Source organism: Bos taurus, chromosome 7 (genome assembly GCF_002263795.3).
Source record: "Bos taurus isolate L1 Dominette 01449 registration number 42190680 breed Hereford chromosome 7, ARS-UCD2.0, whole genome shotgun sequence".
NCBI classification, from domain to species: domain Eukaryota; kingdom Metazoa; phylum Chordata; class Mammalia; order Artiodactyla; family Bovidae; genus Bos; species Bos taurus.
In genome coordinates this window covers 16,141,108-16,157,243 of record NC_037334.1, presented here as the reverse complement: position 1 = coordinate 16,157,243, position 16,136 = coordinate 16,141,108, and the positions used below count along the sequence as shown (strand labels likewise).

General features: G+C 45.9%; 1 protein-coding gene across 4 annotated transcripts in view; it reads left to right on the top strand.

Moving 5' to 3' along the window:
* The window catches only part of INSR (insulin receptor), a 146,309-nt gene that overhangs the window by 43,250 nt on the left and 86,923 nt on the right, over positions 1 to 16,136 (top strand). The gene's annotated exons all lie outside the window — the stretch shown is intronic.

Sequence of the window (16,136 nt, the reverse complement as noted above, 5' to 3'; positions counted from 1 at the left end):
CTGCACATAGGGTATAAAGAACAGATTTTTGGACTCAGTGGGAGGAGTGAGGGGATGACTTGAGAGAAGAGCACTGAAACATATACATTGCCATATGTAAAATAGATAGCCAGTGTGGAATTTGATGTATGAAGCAGGGCATCCTAAGCCAGTGCTAAGGGACAACTTGGAGGGATAGGGTGGGGAGGGAGGTGGGAGGGGGATTCAGGATGGAGGGGACACGTGTATACAACGGCCGATTCAAATTGACGTATGACAAAAACATCACAGTTTTGCAAAGAGATTATCCTCCAACTAAATAAATATGTTTTTTAAAAAGATACTTTGTTTTAGATAAAACAACACAACACTCTAGTTCAAGGAAACACTCTATTGTCAGGATGAAGTTGTTGTTGTCCAGTCACTGAGTCGTGTCTGACTCTTTGCGACCCTGTGGACTGCAGCCTGCCAGGCTTCCCTTTCCTTCGCTATCCCCCTGAGTTTGCTCAAACTCATGTCTGATGAGTCAGTGATGCCATCGAACCATCTCATCCTTTGTCGTTCCCCTCTCCTCCGGCCCTCACTTTTTCCCAGCATCAAGGTCTTTTCTAATAAGTTGGCTTCATGACGAAGGAGTGAGTTTAAATTTCAGCTCATTGTTAACGGAGCAATGGTGTTTATCCTTTTAGAGTCTCTGCTTTCCTAACTGTAAAAGATAACATACAATCCAAGCTTCCTCATGGAGTTGAAAATAATGCACATAAAATATTTAGGATGTAGTAAGCAGTCATTTACAATGTCAAAGTTCAGATGAAGGCATGTGAAAGAGAAAGCAGTTGTATATCAACTGTACTTTAAAAAAATAGTTGTCTAGGGAATTCCCTGGTGGTCCAGTGTTCTCCACTTCTCCTACTGGGGTGGGGGGGGGGGCGGGTTTCCCTGGTAGCTCAGTTGGTAAAGATCTGCCTGCAATGCAGGAGATCCTGGTTCGATTCCTGGGTTGGGAGGATCCTCTGGAGAAGGGATAGGCTACCCACTCCTGTATTCTTGGGCTTCCCTGGTGGCTCAGCTGGTAAAGAATCCACCTGCAATGTGGGAGACCTGGGTTCAATCCCTGGGTTGGGAAGATCCCCTGGAGAAGGGAAAGGCTACCCACTCCAGTATTCTGGCTTGGAGAATTGCATGGACTGTACAGTCCAAAGAGTCAGACATGACTGTAAATGCTGTGCATATGTCCTGCTGGGACATGGGTTCAATTCCTCACTGGAGAACTAGGATCCTGCATGTTGCATGGACAAAGAAAAATAGTAGTCTGTATTTGTTGTGTTAAGAGCAAAAGGTGACATACACACATATAGACATGTATGTTCTATGGTTTTGGATTACTTAAGAACTTTGTTAAGAGTCAGAATAAATAGATTTTTTAAATAGCTGCAAGAAAATCAATAAAAGATAGCTTTCCTGAGCTGCTCAAAGTACTAGACAGTCTTGGTATGAAGGTATTCGATATACAAGATGGTAGGGAAGTTCAGTGGGGTGTGTGTGTGTGTGTGTGTGTGTGGAGTGTGATAGAATTTCTGTCTTTGTTGGTTAGATTCTGTCATTGCAAGTGTTCAGAGCACCTGGCTTCAGGGCTTTAGTGAAGCCCTGGCTTCAGTGCGGACATTTCTTGAAACCTGTAGTCATGTTTTACTTTTTTAATCCTCCCACCTAGCACACAGCAGGGCACACAGGGAACTATTATGTTGTTTAACATGGTGCTGGTACCTACTAGTTGTGGGACCCCAGGCATGTTCCCAGAATTCTCTGGGGCACCTCAGTTTCCTCATCTGTAAAATGGGAAAATACTAGTCTCTCATTATCTGCCGTTTCATGGTCGGTCCACTGTTTAAAAATATTTTAGCAATGGCAACCCACTCCAGTACTTTTGCCTGGAAAATCCCATGGACGGAGGAGCCTGGTGGGCTGCTGTCCATGGGGTTGTGAAGAGTCGGACACGACCAAGCGACTTCACTTTCACTTTTCACTTTCATGCATTGGAGAAGGAAATGGCAACCCACTCCAGTGTTCTTGCCTGGAGCATCCCAGGGACAGGGAAGCCTGGTGGGCTGCCGTCTATGGGGTGGCACAGAGTCGGACACGACTGAAGTGACTTAGCATGTATATATATATATGTATGTATGTTTATTTATTTATTTATTTATTTTTGGCTGTGGTGGGTTTTTGTTGTGGCACCTGGGCTCTCTAATTGTGGCCCAGGGTCCAGTTGCCCTGAGGGAAGTGGGATCTTAGTTCCCCGGCCAGGGAATCTGCATCCCCTGCATTGCAAGGTGGATTCTTAACCATTGGACCAGCAGGGAAGTCCTCACAGTTTTGGTTATCTGCGGTCAACTGAGGCCCAAAAGTATTAAATGGAAAATTCCAGAAACAAGCAAGTCACAAGTTTAAATTGCAGGCAGTGTCGAGTTTCGGGATGAAGCCTTGCCTTGTCCCATCTGTCCCCACCCAGGACATAAATCATCCCTTTGTCCAGCATATCCATGCTCTTTGCACCACCCACCCATGAGTCACCTAGGGGCCACCTCAGTTATAGGCTGTTGTAGTATCACAACAGTTGTGTTTAGTAGCCCTTATTTTACTCAGTGGGTTTCCGTGGTGGCTCAGATGGTAAAAAATCTGTAATGCAGGAAACCCGGGTTCAATCCCTGGGTCAGAAAGATTACTTAATAATGGCTCCAACACAGGAGAGTAGTGATGCAGGTAATTCTCTTTGGTGCTTACCTGATGAATTAAACATTATATTGTTATGTATGTATAGGAAAAATATAGTATGTATAGGCTTTGGTACTCTCCCTGTTTCCACTGGAGGCCTTGGAAAGTATCCTCTGTTAATAAGTGGGGAGACTATTCTAGAGAAAATCACAAGTTGTGTCAAATGCAAGAATGGTAGACATTATAGTTACATTGTTGTTATTATAGTATATTGTAGCTATAAATTATATTTACATTGTTGCTATCATTGTATTTATATTGTAATTATCCATCATAGTCATATTGTTGCTATTGTGTAATTCCTTTCAGTTAATTTTAACAACTGAGACATTTGACATATAATAAAAGGCACAGATCTTAAATTCAGTGAATTTTAACAGGTATTACCACCTTGGGGAAGCAAGATGCCACCACCCCAGGAGTTCTCTCGAACCCTTTCCAATGAATTCCTTGTCACTCAGACTTCTCATATCTTTCATGCAAAAAGTGCACGGCCGAGCCTGAGACCCAGCCTAAGAAAAGCTTCACTGGACAAATTTGAGAGACATTGGCCGGTTGTGGTCAATGAGATTCACTGCCATGAGCCATTAGGATTCGAAAACCAAGAATTTGTTGGAGGGGGAAAGGATTGCTGCATGGTAGATATACACCCAGACTTTGAACTTTATCAAGACAACGGGAAATATTTGAATCAGAACAGTATTGGCAGAAGCAAGTTCAGGATCAGGAAGTTTTTTCCTTTCTTTGCTGAACAGTCAGAATGTTCCTTGGAGATTTTTCAGTTTCTTCGTCTCAGGCTATGCAGATTAAGTGGGCAATTCTGAGTTTCTGCAATTCAGCAGGCTCATGCGGCTCGTGGCTCCTGGCTCTCGCTCCCAAGGCCGCCCAAGGTCTTGGACCAGCCAAGGGAGTGAGTGCCCCAGGCCAGGCGTGGAAGCTGGAGGCTTTTAAAGGCCATAGCTCCGGCTGTAGACACGTGTTCCTTTGGCGTTCGCTTTGTTGAAAACACATTCCCTAGATAGTTTCTCTTCTGCACAGACCTCTGGGGTTCTCGGGCATGCTGGAGAGCCTCATGGTGTGAAGATCAGCCTGATTTCATCTCTCCTAGGAGAGACTATGAGCCGATGTGGATGGAAGGCAGTGTGCCTTGCTGTAAGACGAACCCTTTGCTTGAATTGTCTCACCAGCTTTTTGGTGACCCAATAAGGTGGACACCATTAGCATTCCCATTTTATACAGGAAGAAACTGAGGCTTCGAGAAAAATCAGGACTGCACTTAAGGAGACCCAGCTGCTACCAAGCTGGGTAACTTGATGAGTCTCTTTCCCCTCCCCCATTCACAATCTGACCTGGGCCTGGAGCAGAAAACCCTTCTCTCCCTTATCCTTTGACCTGATCAATCGTCAAAGCCTGTCTCTCTCTCTTTTTAAAACTATTATTTTTTATTTATTTGGCTGCATCAGGTCTTAGTTGTAGCAGGCAAGATCTTTAACCTTCTTTGCAGCCTGAGGGATTTTCAGTTGCAGAACTCCAACTCTGAGTTGTAGCATGTGGGATCTAGTTCCCTGACATTGAACCTGGGCGCCCTGCATGGGGAGCATGGAGTCTTAGCCACTGGACCACCAGGAAAGTGCATGTGCCCTTTTCATCTTTTGTGTCTCTAGTATTTACCTGGTAGCTGCAACATGGCAATCAACAGTGACATTCAGGATGAAGGAGTGAGGGATTTGGGGCTGTTGGGGGGAGAGAAGTAGATACTGTTAAGTTTGTCAGGACAAGTGGGGACTGGAAAATGGAGGAAAGAGAGGTGGGTTCTTGTTCATTCCTGGTAGGCTTGCTGTGGTCTGGAGGTGGCGAGTGCCACATCGTGGGACCCCACCCACCACTGTGGTCCCAAAGGGCTCCCCTCTGGGTTGGATCATGTGCCTCCCAAAAAGATATCGTGGATTCCTCACCTCCAGGAGCTCAGAATGTGGCCTTATTTGGAAATAGATTCATTAGAGAGGCAACCAAATCAAAATGAAGTCATTAGGGTGGGTCTCAATCTAGGAACACTAGTGTCTTTATAAGAAAAGAAAATTTGGACACAGATAAATATGTCCAGGAAGATGATGTGATGAGTGATAGGGAGAAGTCAGTTATCTCTAAATGAAGGACAGAGGCTTACAGAAGATCCTGTCTTCATGGCCCCTCAATAGAAACCAACTCTGCCGACACTTTGATTTTAGACTTCTGGTCTCTGGAGCTATGAGAAGGTCAGTGTCTAATGTTTTACTCTTTAGAGTCCTTTGGACTGCAAGGAGATCAAACCAGTCAATCCTAAAGGAAATCAGTCCTGAATATTCATTGGAAGGACTGATGCTGAAGCTGAAACTCCAATACTTTGGCCACCTGACGTGAAGAACTGACTCATTGGAAAAGACCCTGGTGCTGGGAAAGATTGAAGGTGGGAGGAGAAGGGGACGACAGAGGATGAGATGGTTGGATGGTATCACTGACTCAATGGACGTGAGTTTGAGCAGGCTCTGGGAGTTGGTGACGGACAGGGAAGCCTGGCGTGCTACAGTCCATGGGGTTGCAAAGAGTTGGACACAACTGAGTGACCGAACTGAACTGAATGTGTTTTACCCATTTCATCTGTGGTTCTTTGTTACAGCACCCTTAGAAAATGGATGCTGGCTCCACCTCTGAAAAGAAGTGGGTTGGAAACCTCAATAGGATTCATGTGATCAGAGTCTGGAGTTTACACTCCTATCTCTTTTTTGTGTGGTGTGTTTTTTAAAAAAATTATTGAAGTATATTTGGTTTACAATTTTGTGTTAGTTGCTGTGCACGCATGCTAAGTCGCTTTAGTCATGCCCGACTCTTTGCAACTGTATGGACTGTAGCCCTGCTTTTCTGTCCAAGGGATTCTCCAGGCAAGAACACTGGTGGGTTGCCATGTCCTCCTCCAGGGGATCCTCCTGACCCAGGGATTGAACTTGCGTCTCTTATGTCTCCTGTATGGGCAGTCGGGTTCTTTACCACTAATGCCACCAGGGAAGGCGAAGTTCTGCTGTACAGCAAAATAAATCAATTATGCATATACGTATATCCATGCTTTTTATTTTTAAATTCCTTTTTATGTGTTTATTTATTTTTTGGCCATGCAGCATGGCATGTGGGATCTTAGTTCCCCAACCAGGGATTGAACCCTTACCCCCTGCATTGGAAGGATGGAGTCTTAACCACTGGGCCAGCAGAGAAGTCCCTATTCACTCTTTTTTAGGTTCTTTTCTTATATGGGTCATTATAGAGTATTGAGTAGAGTTCCATGTGCTATACAGTAGGTCCTTATTAGTTATCTATTTTATATATAGTATATATATAGTAGTGTGTGTATGTCAATTCCAATTTCCTAATTTATCCCTCCCCTCACCCTGTAACCATAAATTTGTTTTCTTCATCTGTGACTCTATATCTGCTCTGTAAATAAGTTCATTTGTACCATTTTTTAAAAATCCATATATAAGCAATATCATACTCTATTTCTCTGACTTACTTCACCAGTATGCAAATCTCTAGGTCCATTCATGCTGCTGCAAATGGCATTATTTTGTTCTTTTTATGGCTGAGTAGTATTCCATTATACTCCTATCTATTATCTATTTATCTATCTAATGTGAGAGATTTTTTTTTAAAGCACTCAATGAAACAATGCCATTTGCAGCACCATGGACGGACCTAGAGATTAGCATACTAAATAGAGTCAGACAGACGAAGGCAACTATCATTTATCACTTATACGTGGAATCGAAAAAAATTATACAAATGAACTTATGTATAAAGCAGAAACAGACTCACAGACGTAAAAACAATCTTACAGTTACCAAAGGGGATGGGGGTAGAGGGATAAATTAGGAGCTTGGGATCAACATATATACACTGCTACATATAAAATAGTTAAACGACAAGATCCTACTGTATAGCATAGGGAACTGTATTCAGTATCTTGGAATAACCTATTACAGAAAAGAATTTGAAAACTAGCAGTGCCTAACTGAATCACTTAGCTGTAGACTGAACCTTACACAACAGTATAAATCAACTTTGCTCAAAAAAAATCAGTTTGCAATCTAAAAAAAAAAAAAACATTCAAAGTGGTAATTTTTCAGAATATGGGTCAGAGATTGTGTTTTCTCATTTCACCACTACTTTATTAAGTGCTTACTAATTTTAAAAGCCGTGCACTTGGTTCTCTTCAATTTTCCAACTCTACAATCATAGCACCTGAAGATAATGGTGATTTGCTGTCCTTTACCAATAATTACATCGGTTATGGCTGTTCACGCCGTTAGGACAGGGACTTCCAGAGCCATGTTAAATGACAGATTTGAGTGTGGTCAGCCCAGGCTGGCTTCTAATTGGAGTGGAATGCTTCAATTGTTTTACTGCAGAGGATAATTATATAATTGTTAAGACGCTTGACCTTCCTGTTTTGAGCCTCGCTCAGTAAATGGGAGGCAATCAGGAACTCTTGACCACCTCATATATCCGGGAGATTCAGATGGCATTTGTCCATTTATGAGGACGGTGGAGCCCATGTACTAAGCTGTTAAAATAGCCTTTAAACCCCCACCCCGGTATTTCCAGCAGAATGGAGACTTGGTTTGTCGCCTCCTGCCAAGTGGCCACATCCATTCTAGGGCAGCTTTCATGGATGTCCATGCAGCAACATGGACGGACCTAGAGATTAGCATACTAAATAGAGGAGGGTGGGGCCTCCTGGGCTCCAGACTCTTGAGACTCCCCCTGAGTAGGTTTCAGAGCTGCCCTGCACAATGGTGCCTCAGAGGAAAACTGCCTTTGTGAGCAGCACCTATGGGGTTCCTTCATGGCTGTTCTTGTGCCCGGAGAGAGGCTCCAGGTTTGGGACAGTCCGGTCAAGGTTGGCCAGCAGGTTTTCTAGGCGATGGCACTCTAATTCCTGTGTTGAAACAGGATCTTCGTGTGAAGGTACAGGTGTCAAGACTACCTTGTTCCTTCCTGGAGGAGGAAATGGCAACCCATTCCAGTATTCTTGCCTGGAAAATTCCATGGACAGCAGAGCCTGGTGGGCTAACAGTCCATGGGGTTGCGAACAAGTCAGACATGACTGAGTGACCAAATGGCAATAACGACATGCATGTATCATGCTGTTGAATACTTAGCCATCTTTGGTTCAATTATTTTTTCTGTTGTTTACCTTTTCATTTAATGTCATTGTTTTACATTTTAAATGTTTCACACCCAAAAAAAAAAAAAAAAAAAGACTACCTTGTCCCAGGTATATTAAGAAACAGAAAAGTATCTTTCAGAATCTTGTGTTAAATAGTTGACAATACAAGACAATTTTCAGGAAACACACACACAATAAAACTGAAACTGCCGCTGTGTCTATCATGGAGGTGGCTTTCTAATCCCGAACCCTGTGTGTATCTCGATGGAGAAATTGTGTAACTTACAAGACAGTGTGCAAGAACTGCAGTCCTCTTGGTGAAAGGGGAGACTGATGTCAGGAACCAAGCCACGTAGAAATGATATGAAAGTCAAAGAGCTTTGGGGAAACTCAAGCTATCCTTAGGCAGGAATGCAAGTTTTCCCTAGATTTTGAAGTGGTTATTTAACACACTTCCTGGTGGCTCAGATGGTAAAGAATCCCCCTGCAATTCAGGAGACCCAGATTCGATCCCTGAATCAGAAAGATTCGCCCGGAGAAGGGAACAGCTACCCACTCCAGTATTCTTGCCTGGAGAACCCCCATGGACAGAGGAACCTGGCAGGCTACAGTCCACGGGATCCCAAAGAGTTAGACATGACTGAGCGACTAACAATACATTCAACACAGAGCTCGCTTTGTCCCAGATGGGCTGTCTAGCAGCCCATTCACTGTCAATGGTGAATGTGTTAATTTTCTAATCTTCTCCATTGCTTATTTCCTGGTCATCTAATCTTTCACACCAAAGCCTCCTATTTAAAAAAAATTTTTTTTTTCTTTCTTTCTTTCTTTGACTGCCCTGGGTCTTAGTTGGATGTGGGATCTTTAGTTGCAGTGTGTGGGATCTAGTTCCCCAACCTGGGGATCGACCCCAGGCCCCCTGCATTGGAAGCACAGATCCTTAGCCACTGGACCACCAGGGAAGTCCTATGGCCTCTTGAAAATTGTTCTTGAAACATACATATTTACCGCCTCAAGGGCAAAAGTCACAGAAAGTCTGATGCGTAGCATTGCAAGGAGACTCCTGCAAGGGCCCCATGGTTGGCTTGCCGTGTTTCATGCATTTCCAAGGTAAGATTTGAACTGTTTACTAAAGGAAATTAGCGTAATAAGTCTCCTCTGGCATATATTTCCAGTGTCCAAGCGGAATTGCTGAGATGTTGCTTAAGAGTAACAGAAGGGAGGGTGGGGTGTGTCCTGTCAGCTTAAGGGATTTTTTTTTTTTTTTTAATCAATGTTTTTGCAATTTGAAAACCTGTTTGCAGTGGGGGTCAAATTGGGCTAGTTTCAGACATTAAAAAAAAAAAGTAGCACAGCCAGCTGTTTGAAAGACAAAGCTTTCCCCCCCCAAGCTTGTTTCAGAATTGGAAACATTGAGATCTTAGCTTTGATGCCACTGAGAGGGGATCGGCTCTCTCTGGGATAGGATTTCTCTGTCTCGGCACTCACAACATTCAAGGCAGGCTAATTCTCTGTTGTGGAGACTCTGCTGTTAGGTAGCATCTCTGGTCTCTACCCTCTTGATACTAAGAACATCCCTCCCTCCAGTTGTGACAACCTCAAATGTCTCCAGACATCACCAATGTCCCTTTGGGGGGGGCAGACTCACTCCCATTTGAGGACCACTGGAGAAGGATGATGGAATTGAGAGAGGGGGGCACCCTGTAGCTGTCTTCTGCTCCTTTTCATGGCAAAATGGAAACCGGGGGCCAGTTGTCCACCGTGTGTGTGTGTGGAATCAGTGCTTTGGAATCACAGTGATGCCTGCTGACAAAAACCACATCTCCACCCTTGAGGGACCATGAAATCTAAGGAAATGTGATTATAATCTGACACGGATAGGTTTATGGACTTCTCAGGTGCTGTGGGAGGAGGCGAGAAAGACACAGCAGTGGGGAGCAAGAAAAGCAGGTGCCTGCCCCCTTAGAAACCATCCGTTAAACACGTGATCAGTGACATCGAAGACTAGAAAAGCCCTGGATGTGAGTCAGGTTGATTGGGTTCCGGGTGGGTGCTGGGAGCTAGAGAACCCCTAAACTGATCTGAAGGAAGAGACAGGCAGAGGGACTTCCAGCATTCTCCCCTGAGTGCATCACACACAGTAGGGCAGAATAAAAGGAAGTCATCTCATATTCACGATGGCAGCTGGCTCTTGGCAACGCTGGATTGTCTGTGGCTTGGCCACTCACTACCTGTGTGACCATGGGCAATGGCTTAACCTCTCTGTGCCTCTCTTCTCATCTGTTAAATGTGGACAACAGTAGCGCCTATGGTTGTTGGGAGGAACGGATGGTTAACCATCAGAGCCGTGCTTGGCACATGGGAAACATTGTCAGAGTGTTAGGCAGTGCAGGGCCACAGGCTCTTCTTCCCCATGATGCCCTTAGTGGGTAGTCACCTCTTTCTTCACGGTCCTCTTTTCTCTCCTCTGTATACTTTGTGACCTTCCCACCTCCCTCTCCTCTGCCCCCTAACCTTGCTGCTTCTCCTCCTCTCTCATCTTCTCTGCTGCAGTTTGGCTGAAGACCTTTCACAGCCAGGCAACGTAGAAATAAGCATAACCTGGATATTTCATGGACTTTAGAATCTTCTGCACAATACCCAGTCTTTGTAAAAAAAAATAACCCTGATTTATTTGTGCAGAAGCCCACCCGTGATCAATTTTCCCAGACGGTCTCCACATTCAAATATGAGCTTCATCAAAACTCCCCAGGCTGTATTTAATCACAGCATGTTTCCTTGGGACTGCCTGCTTTCTGTGACTTCGCCCCTTGCCGGGTGCTAAGACCTCTATCTTCTGACAGTGTCTTGCTTTGTGCATTCTTGTTCTTCTGGTCCAGACGTGGCTTGGTCGCCCGGAGTGGGGCAGTCTCCTCAGCCTCACGGAGCCTCCTTGTCCCCATGCCTGAAGACTCGGCTGTGCTCTTGGGCTGCTTGACACCTTTGAGCTGACCATGAATGGATTTTCAGAGCTTCTCTTGTTTACTTCGCTGCACGCCTCTCTGTGGGCTCTTGTGAAATCGTCGGGAGAGGAGAAGCCAAGTGAAAAACAACCCTGCTTGGTGTCAGGGCTTGAGGATGATGGGGAAAGACTGGATTTGCATTAACTGGTTTGCGCAAGTTACAAGATTTTATCTTTCCTTACTTCTTTTTTTTTAAGTGTGTGCTTGTCTGTTTCGGTGGTTCAGAGACGGGAACATGGGGAACTTCGGGTCTAAAGGAGGATAAGGACAGGTAACAGATACAGCAGATTAAGGCCTCTGAAGCACCATCTACCAGGCACATGGGCTTCCCTAGTGGCTCAGTGGTAAAGAATCCAGCTGCAGTGCAGGAGACACAGGTTCAATCCCTGGGTGGGAAAGATCCCCTGGAGAAGGAAATGGCAAGCCACTTCAGTATTCTTGCCTGGAAAATCCTGTGAACAGAGGAGCCTAGCAGTTTACAGTTCATGGGGTCACAAAAGACTTAGTGACTAAACAACAACAATAGCAACCAGGTACATGGTCCTCATAACAACTTTTTCATGGACCTGGGATTTGAAGTTAGAGTCTGGCTTCAGAACCTCAGCTTTTTCCTGCTACACTCTGCCTTATACAGGAAGGGTCCTTTTGCATTGGGTTTTGAAGGGTGAGTAGGAGTTCTATGAAGAGGACCCACCTCCTGTACTGACTTTAGCCTCCTGCTCCTCCTAAAGCTGGCCAGGGGCCAATACCTAGAAGCCAGAATTAGGTCACTAGGGTGACCAACTTGCCCTGGTTTGCCTAGGACTTTCTTGGTTTTAGTACTAACAGCCCTGTTTCTTGGGAAACCCATCAGTCCCAGGCAAACCAGAACATTTGGTCATGCTAGGTTTCACCCAGCAGCGGATTCCTACACCAGAGGCCAGAGATCTGTTGGTTTCTGACTCATTCCCAACAATGCTCATCTCCCCAAATGCCCCCTCGTATCTTCACGCTGGACTTCTTTCTCAGGACAGTTCCATTTACTGGTCTGGGTGAGAATTAAGTGAGATAATTAATTCTTTGGATAAGCTAAGCAAAGCATCTAGCACACGGTAACCCCTAGGGTTCTAGTCCATGCTGGACTTTGACCTTCCTCTTTGCCTCGAGTGGGAGCTGGCACCCCTGTCCCTTGGAGTGAGCAGGCTTCTTTGTAGCCTAATTCCTCCTGCCTGGCTCTCCCCAAGGACAGAGCTGCGTCCCCACAAGAGTGAGGGCTAAGCATAATCACCATCCACCAGGGAAGCCGTCTGTGTCAAGTGTCAGAGTAAATAGGAAACAGGTTCAGGGCTAGGATTCAGGGCCAAGACAGCTCAAGGTCATCGGAGGCCAGGGAGCTGAGAGCGGGCTGCAACCCAGAGGGTCAAGCAGAGTCAGATGTTGGTTAAGAGTCATTCTCCTTCCTCGCGCGGCTGCGGCGTCTTTTCCCTTCCCAGTGCTGTTCAGCAGACAGCCAGGTGCTCTGCCGGTTTATTGGGGATGTGGGCTCACTATGGCCTCCATCCTTCAGTCCACCTGGGCTCTGATACGGTCTCTGGACCAAATGGGGTTGTGCAGAATAACCATTTCTCAGGTGCTTACTGTGTTGGGCACAGGGCTATGCTTTTTTCTTCACCACTTTCCCTCTCAGACAATGCTCATTTTCATCCCTATTCTCAACAGAGCTGCGCCTCATGTTGTGGGCATGTCATTGGAGGTAGGGGGAAGGAAGCAGAAAGGGGAGACGTCCTGAGGATAGGAGGCTCAGTATTTTCCGGGGCTCGCTGACCGTTCACACAAAGCATCGCACTGTGAGTCTTTTCTCTCTTTTGAGAGGTGATGATGTGGAGTGGGCTCCCTTACATTCCAGTTGGAAACTTTTGACACTCTGGGAAAGAAGCTTGAGGCTGACCGAGCTGATGGGCAATGACATTAACATATGTGAACAGGAGCTGTAGTCCCAGGTTTGAATCCAGGTTAGACCATGTCTTTGCTGTGTGACCTTGGGACTTACTTAACATCTCTGTTTCTGCTTCTATAAAATTAGAATTAATCCTTTTTCTTCGTGAGTTCTTCAGCAGCCTATGCACCAGGCTAAGGATTGCTGTTGTCGTTGTTTAGATGCTTAGTTGTGTCTGACTTTTTCGACCTCATGAACTGCAGCGTGCCAGGCTTCCCTGTCCTTCACTATCTCCCAGGGTTTGCTCAAACTCATGTCCACTGAGTCAGTGATGCTATCCAACCATCTCATCCTCTGCTGCTCCCTTCTCTTGTCCTCAATCTTTCCCAACATCAGGGTTTTTTCCAATGAGTTGGCTCTTCACATCAGGTGGCCAAAGTGTTGGAGCTTCAGCTTCAGCATCAGTCCTTCCCATGAATATTCAGGGTTGATCTGACCCTAAATGTGGGCCAATTATCTGCAACTTGTGCTTCTGAAAGCATCCTCTCTGAGGCACTCTTTATTTGGTTGGGGTATTTTTTTAAATTGTGGCACATGATATAAAACCTATTTCATGATGGCTCAGGGGATAAAGAACTGCCTGCCAATGCAAGAGACACAAGCGATCTGGGTTCAATCCCTGAGTCAGGAAAATCTCCTGGAGAAGGAAATGGCAACCCACCCCAGTATTCTTGCCTGGGAAATCCCATGGACAGAGGAGCCTGGAGGGCTACAGTCCATGGGGCCACGGAGAGTCAGACATGACTGAGCACACCCACACATATTTAACCATATTTAACTGTGCAGCTCAGGGGCATTAAACAACTCACCTTGTTGTGCCATCCTCACCATCGTCCATCTCCTGAATTTTTCACCTTCCTAAACTGAAATTCTGTCCCCATTAAACTCTAAGTCCCCACCCCTCTTGCCCTGGCCCTGGCATCTACCCATTGGGACAGTCTTCGCCTTGATGTATTAAAAATCACACCCACCACATATGGTTGTCGAATGGATTTCCCAAGACAGTATTTGAAAATTCCCTGACGCCGTGCCCGGCGTGGAGCTGGCCTCCGTTACGGTACCCTGGACCCTAGCTATGGTGGGTTTAAAACCTCTGATGTCTGCCTACCTGCAGTGAAGATCATTGTCTAATCTGAGTATAAGCCCAGAGGAGAGAAGCAAGGACCTCAGGCTAGGATAGAGACCTGGCTCCATGACCTTGAGGAGGTTTTTCACTTTTAACTTGAGCGCTTACAACTGGCTCCCTCTGGTCAGGTGGCTGGTGACCCAGGTCTTGAGGTTTCTGTTGCCTCCAACCCATTGGTGTGTTTGTTCAGTAAACGTGTGTGGAAGGTGGGCACAGGAGGAAATCTGACCCAGGCCTTGCTTTCTCAGGCCCTGCAGTGGATGTAAATGATGGGGCCTTGGAAGGAGTGAGTTGGGGATGGGGGAAGGGAGAGATTTGTTTCTGTCTTACGTGGTTCACTTCTTAGACTGAACTCCCCTCTTTGGATGAGCACATTGTGTAATTACCATGAGAAAACACTTTCACCAGGTTGCCATCCTTGAAAGGAGCTGATTCATAGAGTGTTTGGTGAGCATGTTAAATAGCTGACCGGCCTGGGTCTTAGATAGCTCATTTGGTAAAGAATCCACCTGCAATGCGGAAGACCTGGGTTCGATCCCTGGATTGGGAAGATCCCTTGGAGAAGGGAAAGGCTTCTCCAGTATTCTGGCCTAGAGAATTCCATGGACTATATAGTCCATGGGGTCGCAAAGAGTCGGACACGACTAGGTACTTTCACTTTCACTGGCTCTTAGGAAGTTCAAGTACCTCTGTCCTATGTATTAGCCATGCATGCGTGAGTGCTAAGTCACTTCAGTCGTATCTGACTCTTCACTGCCTATGGACTGTGGCCCACCAGGCTCCACTGTCCATGGAATTCTCCAGGCAACAATACTGGCGTGGATTGCCAAGCCCTCTTCTAGGGGATCTTCCCGACCCAGGGGTTGAACCTGTGTTTTCTTTCGTCTTCTGAGTTGGCAGGCAGGTTCTTGACCCCTAGCGCCACCAGGAAAGCACTGTACTAGCCACGGTTTTCTTTAAAAACCCACATTCACATGTACCTCCCTCAGGACGCCTTCTCAGATGTAGAGAATTCCGTTTCTTTACCCTGAGTCCTGTTTGAGCTCGTAAGTCTTTCCTGTTGACTCTAAATAGGATTGTTAGAGATTATTTTTGTTTTTTTTAGATATTTAAAAAATTAGTTCTATTTATTTGGCTGCGGTGGGTCTTTGTTGCTACTCACGGGCTTTCTCTATTTGAGGTGCACAGGCTTCTCACTGTGGTGGTTTGCCTAGTTTCAGATCACAGGCTCTAGGGCATAGGGGCTTCAGGAGTTGTGGCACGTGGTATCTAGATCATGGATTCCGTAGCTGTTGGCACACGGGCTTAATTGCTCCATAGCATGTGGCATCTTCCCCGACCAGGGATCGAACCCATGTCCCCTGCATTTGCAGGCAGATTCTTAACCACTGACCCACCAGGGAAGTCTGTTAGAGATTTTAAATTTTGTAATATGATATAAATCAGTAGCAGCTTCTGTTGATCGAGGGTTTCTGATTTTTCTAGGACCTGGGCTAGTTGCTTTCCATGGTTATGAGTGTTTAATTTGCTAATCAGTTGCTATGGAGGGAGGGTTAGTCATTACCCCTGTTTTACAGGTGGAGAAACTGAGGCATGAGAATTTGCAGGACCTCACAGAAGGGCAGGTAGAGTTGTTTATTGAACCCAGATCTGCCTGACCTCATAGTCTGAGCTCTGAGCCCTCTTTGGTGGCAGTTCTGTCCTGCTCCCCACTGGACTGGGGGCACCTTTTCCCCCTGTATGTCATCAGGGGTCAGCTCAAGGCCAGTTGAACTAAAGAAGTGTGTGAGGTCTGGCCTCTGGTTGTCACAATTCCCATGTGTTGTTGAGGTCACAGGCCGAAAAGCAACCATCGGGGATGCATTCGAGGAAATGCAAGGAATTTACTGGAAGGCAGCTTCCTAGGTAGCTCAGTGGTAAAGAATCCGCCTGCTAACGCAGGAAATGCAAAAGACGCATCCCTAGGTCGGAAGATCCCTTGGAGAAGAGCATGGCAACCCACTCCGGTATTCTTGCCTGAAGAATCCCATGGACAGAGGAGCCTGGCAGGCTACAGTCCATGGGTTCGCAAAAAGTCAGACACCA